The following is a 13,183-nucleotide window of genomic DNA, read 5'->3' on the forward strand; positions in this document are numbered from 1 at the left end:
CCACACTCTCCCCACAATCCTTACTCTCTCTCAAGCCTCAATTGCTTTGCCTAGCTTTATCTCTTTTTCTTTTTTTATTATTATCAGAATCAGTCATCTTCTTTCTTAATTCTTTAATTAATTTCACTATGCATGAGGGTCCTTCAGCACCCAGACAAAAGGGGAGTTTTCATTCAATGACAACGAACAAAAAAAAAAACTCAACTTTCTCCATTTTGCTACAATCCTTTCAGCATTCCTGGGTTGAAGAGAAACAATAAGATAAAAACAACCCAATATTTTTTTTTTCTCTACAAAAAACAACCCAATATTGCTGAATCCATAATAGCCATAAAAAAATTTCAAAAACCCACTAATCAAGTTTATTAAACCGAAATCAAGGTGTTCAATGGTCCAAAAGAAAGGACCAAATCAATCCTTGTAGGGTAATCTTTTTGCAGTTAAGTTTCATTCATTCAGTAGAGTTTAGAGGCATCAATATTCAGCAACCAGACATAGAAATGCCCCAATTGAGAGAGAGAGAGAGTTGTCAATATAGAGTTGGGGCCATGAGGGGACTTTGGCAGCAACTATCATGGGCGTGTTGTTAGTTGTTAGGACTCAGTGACTCAGAGACCCAGCAGTCCACTCTTCCTCTCTAGTCTCATCACCCTTTGTTCTTTTATATTTTTTGCACAGTCCCTGTTCCCCACTCTATTTTCTAGCGCGTGATGAAACTATTCTTTCTGTCTGTTATTAGAAGATAATAATAATTCACCTAATAATTTTTTTTATGAAATTATTTTTACAGCTTCTTTTAAGGAATTGGGTGTAAGAAATTTGAATTTAAATATAGAAAAGAGAGAGATTTATTATTTAATATTTAGATATTATTATTATTAATAAATTAATTTTTATATTTTTAAAAATTTATTAAAATATTTTTTTATTAATAAAATAGTCTCTTCATTTATTTTTATCATTAAAAATATAATAAAAAAATTAAATTATCTCCCTCGTTTTTAGACACCTTCTTCTCCTCTTCTTCTCCTTTACTTTTTCTTCTTTCTTTCTGAAATTTTTAATAAATTTAAAAAAATAAAAAAAAATTTAAAAATTTTTAAAAATATAAAGATTGATTTATTAATAATAACAATATATAAAAACTAAATAAAAAATTTTATTTAAGGATAAAATTGAATTTTAATAATTTTATTTTTATTTTTTATTTATTTTTAACGAAAAAAATTGAAAAAATTATTTCGTTGAAAAAAAATTTTAAAAAAATTTTAAAAATATATTAATTAATTTATTAATAATAAAAATATTCAAAAACAAAATAAAAAATAGTAATATGTTTGATAGCTTGATTAGTATTTTTTTTCATATTTAACAAGTAAAAAAAAAGGCAATATCTGAGTTTATTTATCATATAAACTTTCACAGTGATAATGATAATATTACTTAGCATTATACATGCTTATCAATTTTACTTAATTTTTGTATTTTTTTCAAATAAAAATTTAATATCAAAATTTAAAATTTTACTACCTCATTTTATTTAGAATTAATAATAAATAATTTATAAAATATCCATTTACTTGGGCGATTAGAAATTCATTTCTGAAAGTTAAATTTAAACTTATTAATGTAAATTTAAAATTATTAATGTATAATATTTAAAAAATATCATTTCTTTTTCAAATTTCAGAATTAACCCATTTAACATTATAATATATTTGTTAGAGTTCATATTTTTACGAAAAAATTAATGTTTAGTCCTTATAATATAATATGAAAAAATTTATTAATTAATTTATTAATTTTAAAATATATATTAAAATATTTCTAATATTTTAAAAAGTCTACCTGTTAATTTATTCATTAGTTTTAACTATTAAATATTATAAAAAAATTTAAAATTCTCGGAAAGAAGTAATTTTTTTAAAAAATTTAAAGGATTAGCTAATAAATTTTTTAAAATTATGAAATTAAATAATAAAATACTTAATAAAAAATTAATAGAAAAATTAATTAATAAATTTTTTAAAATATAAAAAAATTTAATATATTTTTTAAAATTAATAAACTAGTTAAATTATAATTTCGAACTAAATAATAATTTTTTTTATTTTTAATAATCAACGCTTAGTTTTTCAAACTAATAGTAAAACAGTAAATGTTGTTCTTCAATGGAATAATTATTGTCTAACCGTAATGATTAATAATTATGTATATATTCTTTATTTTCTTATTTTTATAAAATTTTAATTTTGAATTGTTTTTAAATTAAATTTATTTGTTATGCAATTCAAATATAAAAAAAATAATTAAGAATTTTACCATCACGACCAAATCTTTCATGAATTTAATTATTTTTTATATTTCAAAGAACGAACCCAAAGAAAGTGGACTAACGGAAAAAACTGTTTCCACGTGCTAGGCTAGACCGTACTTTGATATGAAAATATGAATAGGATATTGGGAGAAGGAGGGCGTGAGAAACACGCAACAGAGCAGAGAGTGCGGAAAGACAGAGATATGAAGCAGAAGAGGAAGAGATGCTACGGTGTGGCCTGCGCCTTTGGCGCTGCTGCATAGGCCCACCACATACATTCCTCTCGCTGACGCCTCGATTTCCCCGACCTTTTGCCTCTTAAACTTCCATTTATTTACAAAACTACCCCTCTCCATCTCTTTACAAAAATTTATACTGACATGTGCAGTGCACGGCCATTTACAAAGCTGTCTCCTCCTCTTGAGTCTTGACCTTTCCTTTGCTCTGGGAAACAAACTGTGCGGACCGCTTCTATCTGAATTCTATCCAATTCATAATTTTAATTCAATATGTAATGAATAACTCTTTAATTTAAAATAATAAATAATTTTAAATAATATTTTTTCTTTCTTTCATATTTATATATACCTAATAATTTAATATAGTATAAAATACAATATTCTGAAAGATTTTAATATAAAAAAGTAATTATTGTAAGACATAATCATAACTATATATGCAAAAAGTGGTCCAACATTGGACCTTAAAATAATGTAGTAAAGCTTCGACTTAGCTTATGGGCTAAAAGATGTTCAACTTTGAGAAATGGGCTTACTTTATAAAAATAAATAAATTAAATTAAAAAATAAATAAAATAATTTCATGGTTGATAGTGATTCCACTAGCTATGAATACAGGCAGAGACAAAACTAAAAGGCAGCATTTGCTGCTTCTCTTTCTTTAGCTTTTGTATATTAATATATAAAAAAAATTGATGTAAATTCAAATTAATTGGGTTAATAAGCTTTTGGGACCGAAAAAGAAATACCTTTACAAATTAAAGTAATTTAATTAGTTCTATTTTAGAGGGGACAAGATAAGATTTTAGTCTAAAAGTGAAAATCATGAAGACTTATCTCCTTGGCTTTATATCGATGTGAACAACTCTAATCTCCTTTGCTTTCAATCCAAAGCAAAAGTCATGCCAATCAAAAGTCCTTAACCTTACATTAAAAGGTAAAAAAAAAAAAAAAAAAAAAAAATCAGAAGTCATTAATTTTTCTGTTACCTTTTAAATTAAAATTTTTTTAAATTAAAAAATTAATTAATGAATTAAATTTTCACGAAATTCTGAATTTTATTGAAATATTTATTTCTGAAAATTATATTGTGTGATATAATTACTAAGGGAGAGAGGGATGATATTAGCTTTTTAAAAAATATATAAGTAGTGCATGAAAACAGATTAAAAGTAAGACAATGGAGAAATGGACATTTCAGATACGTTGGTTTTTGGACTCTGCTCATGCATGCAACTAATTTATAAATATGGCTCCTTGTAAGAAAGGGCAGTGAATCTGTGTTTCCAATTTTCACAGTTTCTTTTTTTAATAACTGCATTAGGAATTCATCAAAAATTTTAATTAATAATATTTAGTTAAAATAAAATTTAAAAATTATAACCAGTTAAAACGAAATTTAGAAGATAAAAGTTTAGAAGCAAAAATTTTTATTAAATTTTTAAAAATTAAAAAGTATATCAAACCATTAAAAAATTACTATTTATAATATAAAAAATTATAAAAAATTTTAAAAAATTATAAAATTATAAAATTAATATTTTAAATAATAGAATTTTCAACACAAATTTTATAATAGACTTACTTGATCACATTTTTAAAAATAGTATATCTTAAAATATTTTTTTCAAAAAACTATTATTGATATTTAATAAATATCGAAAATAAAAATTAAAACCTGTCTAAATTTGTTATAAAATTTAATACTAATTATTCCCCGTCAACAACTCATTTCTCAAATATTTTTTCAATTTATTTTAGGAATTATTATTTAATTTTTTAATCATCCCACTAGATTTCATATTAATAAAATAAAATGGGTCAAATTTATACTCCTTAGAGAATTGACTTATTATAATAAATTAAAAAACCCAATTCTCAACATTAAAACTCAAGAACTAGTGAGGTTAGAAGAGCTAACATGCAAGAGGAAGGAATTAAACTTTGACATGAAAAATGCAATAACATTTATTTTCTCAAGTTTTCAAGAAAATTAATATGATAAAAGCAAATAAAACTTTTAAAAAATTATAGACATTGATGATCTGAAATTCAAAATAAGATAGCATTTTGGTATGTGTGAGTGAGTTTAACTTGAATGGTGCACACTTTTTTCCTTTATTCCCTTTTCCCTTTATTTGTCCTCTAGTGATATATAATCATCGTCTTGTTATAGTGCCACCTATCGCTATCATGTAGGGTCGTACGTATAGATGTACTCCCCTTTTCTCCATCATCAAGCGGCTATTTAATTTTTCTCTGGCGCTCTTATTGATAGAGTCATGGTATAGTTGGGTCCGTTTTCCACTGACTCATTACGTTATGTGAGTTGGGTCTTTTTTTATGAGATTGGATTTCGGTATGTTCGGCATGCTCGAATGTGGTCTGGATTGTGCGCTAATGAACTGACTTACGTAATGGATTTTGAATCTAATTTTTCTATAAGAACTCGACTATGGCCTGAATGTTAGAGATCCAGCTGTCATCATACATGAAAAATGAGTTTTGCATTATGATAACTTGTAAAAAGGTGCTTGATTTTAAAAATTCAAAAAGAATAAATTCTTGAAGTATTTTATGATCAACCTCAAGTCGGAGAAAATTATATCATACTCTTAGGAAACACAAAAATACTGCTTACTCTCTAAAATATAAATCATCTTTACAATATGGGGAATGAATTGAGAAGTATTGATAAAATTTGGTTGGTTCTTCATTGATCAATTATGATATCATTTCATAGTTACGTCTTTTTTAAAAATCAAACTCAAACCTTTTTATTAAAAGGTAGCAAATTTTATCATCACATTCAAAACTTATTAATTTTATTAAATTAATAAAAAATTAAAAAATGAAGAATTTTTTTTAATCTTTACAAAATAAAAAGAAACTCAACCATTTTATTTTTTGAATTGGAAATTAGAAATTAGAGATTGGGAGAGTAGAATCTGAGGATACCAGCAAGGACATGGCCTAGACATGCACTAGGTCATATATGACATCGGTATAGCATGCGAATGAGCATGTTAGCCCCCTCTCCACCTCTACCTCTCGATTCAACATCGAAAAAAATTTTATGCGTGGTGGATCCGACGTGTTAGGATCCGACGTGTTCTAGAGACTAGAATTGTAATTTTTTAACAGTAGAATTTTTGAAAAATAATATTGGGATAAATGAGTATAAAATATTAGTAAGTTAAGTTAAGGGTCATGTCAAATATCTGAAATTCCCTTTAAATTATTTATTTAGGGATATGTCATCTGAGATATATTGATATCTCTTTTTATCAAATTACTTCTAAAATTTTTTAGAGAGGAGTGACTAGTTGGTCACCCGCAGGGGCTGGGCTCAATTGACTATTGTAGGGTTACGGAAATTGAGCTGTGCTTTCGCTCTTTGTAAATCATTCCTTTGTCTATAAAAGATATGAAAATTATTATAACGACCGATGATAATATATAATTATTATTTTACTATCCAAATAAAATAAATCAGATTTATTCATAAGCATACTAAACCATTAAAAGGCATGGCTTTTTCTTTGCCCTTCGTAATGCATATGAATATCATATAAACCTACAAAGGAATGTTTAATTTAATTTAATATTTAAAAGGAGGATTACTTTAGAAGAAGCTCAATTCTCAACCAAGCTAGCAAAGATTTTGTCATAGAAGTTAGGAATTATATGAGTGTGTGGTGCCACGCCCTTTTGGGTGCACGTGGGGGAATTTTCTTTTCTTTTCTTTTTTTTTTTTCATATTTCCCTTTCTTTTTTCTTTAAAAAAAAAGTAATTAAAAAGAAACTGAAATGTCACACCAATATTTGTCTCCAAAACCTATAAATAAATAATACACACTTTTTTTGCTTTAATAAAGCCATACGTGTTTGTGTCTTGTTGCGTAGAAAAAGAGAAGTGCCTAACCAAAAGGAAAATTGATTCTTTTTTTAAAAAAAAAAAATAAATGGTTTTTCGCAATGAGTGCATGAAAAATACTAAACAGCAGAGAGAGAGAGAGAGAGAGAGAGGGGTGGTGTCGTTCTTAGTGTCATGTGTTTGGCAATAGGCTTTGTTTTGTTTGACATATGATGGTAGTGTTGTAAGCTTTTAACATAGGAGAAGAGTTGAGTGAATGGTGGGTTGTTGTTTTTTCTGTATGCTTTTATCGCCCGCATTTGTAGTACTCTTTCTCATGTGTCTTTGTCTCCCTTACCCCAATGCTTTTCTACAATGACCTCACTCCCATTTTTCACTTTTTTTTTTTACACTTACTCCCAAATTAATTTTATTAATAAAATAAAATATTAAATATTAAATATAAATATAAATTATATTAATTAATAAGAAGAAAGATTTTGGTAACTAAATAGTGAATGAAGCTAATAAATGAAAATTGTAAAATGATTATTATGGATATGCGTGTAGTCCCAAGCAGTGTTTTGCATGGGTCCTTTTGAAATGATGGTATAGCTATCCTGCAATTTGGTCTATTTGATTTTTCCAAAGGAACTTTTTCTTTTTGTTTTTGTTTTTATTATATATTTATATTTAAATTAAAAAAAAAAAAAAAAAAGAAGCTAGAGCTTCAGAATCGAGTTACACACAGCCTTAAAATTTAATCTGAAAATGGACAAAAGTGGGTCCCAATTCAGGGGACAAATGGTATCCCATAATTACAATCTTGCATCCCAACCCATGAATGCCTCATTCCTCCTTTTAACAAAGTTGAGACTCACAACTCCCAAATAACTCATCCTCACGCTTTCAGCGTGTAATGAAAAATTAAAATTTTTTTTACAATTATTTTTTTTTTGAAATAAGGGATTGAGAGAGTCGAATCTTAGACCTTTCAAGATTACAGGATACACTTTCCATCAGGCTAAGTTTTGGAGTGCTTTTTTATAATTGTTTTAAATTATTATTTTAATAGTATTAATATAATAATTTTATAATGTTACTATGATCCTGTTATATGAAAGGGATTGAAAAGAGTTGACGGGAAGGCATGCTCAGGTTGCCGGTAATGCATGCAAATTGCAGAGCTGTGCTGGTTGATACGGGGTACTCGCGGCCCCTGCAGATTTATCTCATTTTCCCCAATCTTAATTAATTATGGTTTTGTTTGGATTCCCAACATGTGTAGAACGCTAATAAACCCTAGGGAGCTTCTGCATGCTTGTCCCCCCCTACCATCTCAATAATCAATGTTCTTAGTACCAGACATGTAGGAAACTTTGACCCCCTTCATGTGACAATTGTTGCCCAAACCTCAATTTTGATTTTCTTAACCAAAATTTGAATATTTTCTTTTTTTGACGTAGGAGAAATAAATTATTTCCTTTAATTTAATTAAATTATTTTTTAAAAAAGTAAATTACATCATTTGCTAGCTAAAAAAAACTTTAATACCTGTATGATAATATCTTAAAAATTTAAATTCAAATATTTATCTTAAGCAGAAGTGCAATCCTTGTATCTTTTCAAATTGAAGGTGAAAGTTGATGGTTCACCAAACAAAGAGCATGGGCAAATGTAGGGCTAAGAGGGCCAAGTGTTCACCAAACTATTTTTGTCCAAAGGTGACAATCTTCAACTCTTAACTACCCTAATATACTAAATGGGCCAACATGTTTTTTTTTTTTTTTTTTTTTTTTTTTTTTTTTTTTAAATAAATTCAGAGAGAAGTGGGTCACCAAGTTTAACTCTGTTTTGTCGCATTCATAAGCAAGTTGCTGGTGGCTGCTGCATTTTGATGTAGCTTAGGCTTTGGTTGGCTTGGGCCTATTTGCCAATAAAACTCTTGTGGGTCTTCTCTTCTTCTGTCTCTTTTAAGTGTCTCAAATAAGCAACACTTTTGTCCCTGTCTCATGTCTAGGGTTAGCCCTTCTTACATGTTCCTTTGCCTCTTTGCCCCTTCTAACTCTCATCTTCTTCACCCATTTTTAAAATTATTATTACATTGAAAGTATCGCTTGTCAAGAAATTCTCTTGTTAGCTAGAAAAAGATGCTTTTCTCTTGTTATCATTGAAAGGAGACTCTTCTCCTTTTTATTAATGGAGTTCATGACTCTTAATTCACAGTCAAGATAAAAAGGGAATAAAGTTTTTGAAATGAGATTTTTTTTTAAAAGAATATAATTCACAAGTAAAAATAATTATAGAATTTTATAATCGAATGAATATTGCTTAATTTCATTTTCCCTTCAAGAAAATTTTTTAAATGACAACTTGGTTAATATTATCTCTAGAACACTTCCGCTCCCACCCCTCACAATCCTTTCTTCCTCACAACATAGGTTAGGGTTATGCTCAATTTCACCACTATTTTCATAGGATAAATTTTTTAATATTTTTAAATTTATTATTTAAATATGTTCGAATGTGATAAAGTTTTATACCATTATTCATATTTTTTTAATTTAATTATTTTTATTTGCACTTTTAGAGAAATTCGGATAAGTTTGAGGATGTTTTTAAGAAACAAATAAAAATATGAGGTATCACATATTTTCGTCTCTATTTCGTGTTTTAACATTTTATTTTATATTTTTTACTGAACAAATTTTTTGAAAGTCGAATGATACAATAGAAAACACATGTTCTCATAGTTTATCATTTACGTCGCTTTCTTTTATGCATAATACCCATATTTTTTCTAAAGTTCTAAATTTTTAGATTTTTTTCTTAGACCACGGATTATGAATTTTAAAACGTACAAGAAATTCCTTTGTCCAGTTTTAAAAGTATATACATAGCGAAAATCATAAAAAATTTAAAAATTAAATTATTTTATTAAGGAACTTCATATAATTTGAATTATTAATTCTCTCGTTTATTTAAATTGATTTTCTTTATTAATTTATCATTTAATTCTTGAAATTATTGTTTCTCAATATCTACGGAATACTTTAATAATTTTATTAATATTAATTAGATTGGGATTTTGATATGTGAAGTTTTAAGACAATATAATTAAATTAATTAAAAAATTATTAGATCATTAGAAGATAGGTAATAATTTTTTATTAATTAATTTGGTCTTACTCTAAAGAGAATTAATTATCTTAATATTATTTACTTGGATAATTAATCTAACTGAAATCAAAGTAATTTATTACTTAATATTAATTATTTTATGAATTCTGTTTAGTTGAGTATTTAATTTAATTTTTTATTTTATTTTAAGTTTATCATCATTTTTCATAAATAGTCTAAATATAATCAAACTTATAAATGCTGTAGTACTTAATTTCTCATCCTGTGGATATGCAATACTCTATTTTCTTTTTATTATTTAAGATGATTCCATACAGATATTGCATAACTTGTCATTGTCATGCTCAAAAACTTCAATTAACTTTAATTTTAATCTGCGAATAAAGAAATTAAACCTTTTGATTTTGAGCTGCATAAAAGAAAATTAGTCTAAAAATTTAAAAATACATAATTTCTTAATTTTTTTATCCAAATTAAGAAATTTAGCAAAAAAATTTTAATTTTTATGCTAAATTAAGACTAAATAAATATGTTTGAATAATAATTAAAAATTATTTGAATAGAAATATTCAAATAATATAAACTTAAGTATAAAAAATTGAATTTAAAATATAACATTCAAAATATATTTTATATTTATTTAATTAAAATTCTCAATATTTTTCAAACTCAATACAAATATTATTATTAAATTTGAATTCATGCAAAAATCAATTATGAATCCATCTTAATAGAATTGGATTGAATTCTGAGGTTAGTAAGAGATTGTGTGCAGAGTTTCAATTTCATCTGCCTGGCTCGTCAAGACCAGACCACATCCTTCTGGATGATTCGTTGTCTGTGGGCCTGCGAAGCTGATTTTAGAAGGGTAAATGGATTCTAAACCCATTTATCAAAAAAACCAGTCAGATCTGTGGCCCGTTTTAGTCCTTTCTTTCGTCTATGGAAGATTTCACTCATAAAAGCTTGAGGTTTCTATTTGTTTATATGGATGGATCCGCCAATGGTCATATTGTATAATCAGATTCCTTGGTTTTCAAAACATCATTAATATTAAAAGTAAGCTTTTTTTTTTTTTTAAATGGGATTCAGGAGAATAGAATATGAAATTTTTCAGATTTATTCAGATGCACTTATCACCGGATTAAGTCTGTGAGTGCAAAAAAATAATATAAAAAAGAAGTATTTATAGAAAAAAACTTTGAAGTATATAAGAAACTTCACAATTATGATTTAGCTCAACTCAAGAACATGGACATGAACAGGATTGCTCTTTTACTAGAGAATGAGAAGCAAAATATCACAATCAGGGATTAGGTCTATTGCCATTTCTTTCTAACTCTGGAAGGGCCCATCTCATTCTAATGTCTCCATAGTCAAAGACAATCCTCTATGCTCTCAAAAGTTTTCACATAAAGTTGAAATTAGAGTCATGTGTCAACCTGCAAATTTCATCAATCAGATTGGAAAATGTTTTCTTCTCATTCCAAGAAGCTTGATTTGTTTGCATTGCTACCATAAAATAAGACTATAGTTATTTTCATATAAGATTGAGTTCATATTAGACTCATCTAAAATTGTATTGTCCTTTTTAATATAGCATCAACTCCTATAATTTATTTCAATATGTATTAATAAAATACTCTTTAAAAAAAATATAGTTTGAAATTTATAAAAAGACATTTTTATGGGAGGGAAAAATGATATTTGTGCTTCCATTTTCTAAGCTAACATTTCATTTTCATTTATTATCAAGCATATATCATTAATGTTTGATAACATAAAAATAATAGGATCCATTCATACTATGACACGTCTGTTCAAGATATTAAAGGGATCAATGAACCATTCCATTCGGTCTAACTGGGTGGAAGGTCCAATTTATAGGATGCGAAGATCATACTCCAACTCCATTGACTTCACCGATGTTCGAAAATGAGCAGGCTGATCTTTTCAAAGTCCGGAGTCAACATATCGACCTCTTCGAAGCATGCGGGATTTTACTAGGATTATGATTGCACGTGCAGTAGGACTGACAGACCTGATACATGTGATGGACAGAGTATGAGTCAAGCGGCTCTGCATTTATTAGTCGATTTCTTAACATTAATGAGCCGCCTAACATATCTGCCATGACACGCTACTGTCCAATCTAATAAGATGTTAGCTAGAAATATGCCATTGTGATCAGAGTATAAATACCCCTGGACCAACCATAATTAGGATAGAATTTCTAGCCTCACCAATACACCAAATATATTGATCTTTCTCCAAACCTCAACATCCACGAACCAAGATTTAACCTTATTAACTCTCAACTACCCAACTAGATCTATTAACTTCCCCGTGAATCAAACCATTGGTCCACGCGTACTCATCTTAGTGTACCCATCAGAACTTGGTTCATTAATTGGCACCATCTGTGAAAAACGAATGACGATTATCCAATCACTGAAGTTTTTTAAATAAAACTCATTGACACCTGCCAGAGATGAAAACTCAACCCCAGAAATTTCTAATTCTCAGGAATTTCCTATGACATTATTCCTACTCCCCTCTACTCTAATAATACCTAATATTTCCTCTACCAGTAACCCCATTCCAATAAACACTATCCCAAAACTCACATATCGAACCAAGACCTACAAGCCATGTCATTACAACTACAACAAACTATGATATGGATGAATCAAATCATGCAATAAAGACTGCCCCACCGATGGTTATAAACCCAATGCCTACCACTACAACCCCAGCCAAATATCCACACCGACTTTCATCCCAGAAATAGAAAACCATGACCAAGCAACCACAGTCCATTTAAATAAAATAAAAGGGAAGACGAACCCATTAGAGAGCCCCCGGCTAAATCCAAGAGTCATGCAGTAAGGAGCCTAATAGAAAAGGATGCTCACATACTAGAGAGATACGAGGTGAAAAGTGAAGAGGAACATACTAGTTCAAAAACCCTAATGAATGGCGAAAAAACTGACATGAAAGATGAAGGAGTGCCCAAAAGCTGGAAAGGCTAAAGGAAGAGTTGCTAGCTGAAATAAAAAATCAAAATGGAGCTCACAAAGTTTGAGCACTACCTCCCCATTCGTAGCTCGCATCTGAGAGGAAACCATCCTAAAAAATTTCTGATGCCAACTATAGGGGTGTACAATGGCACTGGAAACCCTAGGAATCACGTGAGCAACTATAAAACTTTCATGGAGTTACAAACTCACTCTGATGCCTTACTCTGCAAGATATTCCCAACTACTCCGACTGGGACAGCCCTGACCTGGATTAACAATCTGGAAGCGAAAAGCTTCAAGACTTTCTATGACTTGGCCAGCTCATTCATAGGAAGATTCATAGCCAATGTCCCAGCCCAAAGAAAAACTAGTTACCTAGAGATAATCAGACAGAAGAAAGATGAAACTTTGCGATAGTATGGCCTGCTTTAATGTGGAAGCTCTCCAAATTCTAAACCTGGATGAGTCCATAGCAGTAGAAGTAACACAGAAAGGGACCACCTCTGTAGAATTCTTTGGATCTTTAAGCAGGAAGCCACCGACTACGTTGGCAGATTTGATGTAACGAGTGGAGAAATATATTAGGTAGGATGACGCCCTAATGACCAGC

The sequence above is a fragment of the Manihot esculenta genome, chromosome 11, assembly GCF_001659605.2.
Source record: "Manihot esculenta cultivar AM560-2 chromosome 11, M.esculenta_v8, whole genome shotgun sequence".
Taxonomy (NCBI): domain Eukaryota; kingdom Viridiplantae; phylum Streptophyta; class Magnoliopsida; order Malpighiales; family Euphorbiaceae; genus Manihot; species Manihot esculenta.